The sequence below is a fragment of the Penaeus monodon genome, chromosome 34 (genome assembly GCF_015228065.2).
Source record: "Penaeus monodon isolate SGIC_2016 chromosome 34, NSTDA_Pmon_1, whole genome shotgun sequence".
Taxonomy (NCBI): Eukaryota; Metazoa; Arthropoda; class Malacostraca; order Decapoda; family Penaeidae; genus Penaeus; species Penaeus monodon.
This window is the reverse complement of record NC_051419.1, coordinates 28,274,097-28,274,574: the sequence shown is the minus strand read 5'-3', so window position 1 is coordinate 28,274,574 and position 478 is coordinate 28,274,097. Positions and strand designations below refer to the sequence as shown.

The window sequence follows — 478 nt, the reverse complement described above, 5'->3', positions numbered from 1 at the left end:
GTTCTGCCTGTTGGCTTTACAAAGTACACACCTTGAAAAGTCGCTGACCGGCTGCCGGTCACTGACCTGTTATGTTTCGTTTCTGTTTCCATTTAATAACTAAATTTCATGAATATTGAACCAAATTCAATGGTGATAAATTTCAACTCCATTTTTCCTTACTGAAAAATCAAAATTATTAAAACCACTTGAACAAACTTTGTTGTGAAGTTTACAGTTATACGGAAGCAAAATTAACTTCATAGATACAAAACAAAGAAAAGAATGACATTATAAGAAAACACAGCAGACACAATCTTCACACCTTACTCAACAACCTTACAATATTCAGGAAAAGTGAAGATTCCGCTTTAGTTCGCAATATTTCCTTCTTAAAGCTTTTCCTTGATGTTCACTTGTCAATGTTATCTCGTCTGTGATGTCATCGCTGCGCCGAGTCGCTTGTGTAGCTCCGCCACTCACTGAGGCCCGGTTGTCA

General features: G+C 37.4%; 1 protein-coding gene across 1 annotated transcript in view; it reads right to left on the bottom strand.

The window, feature by feature from the left end:
* LOC119594676 (phospholipid phosphatase 6-like) overlaps positions 1 to 460 on the bottom strand; it is a gene marked incomplete in the record, with an annotated part of 9,073 nt that extends 8,613 nt beyond the window's left edge. The window contains 1 exon segment of the mRNA XM_037943733.1: positions 305 to 460.
* Positions 461 to 478: the final 18 nt, after the last annotated feature.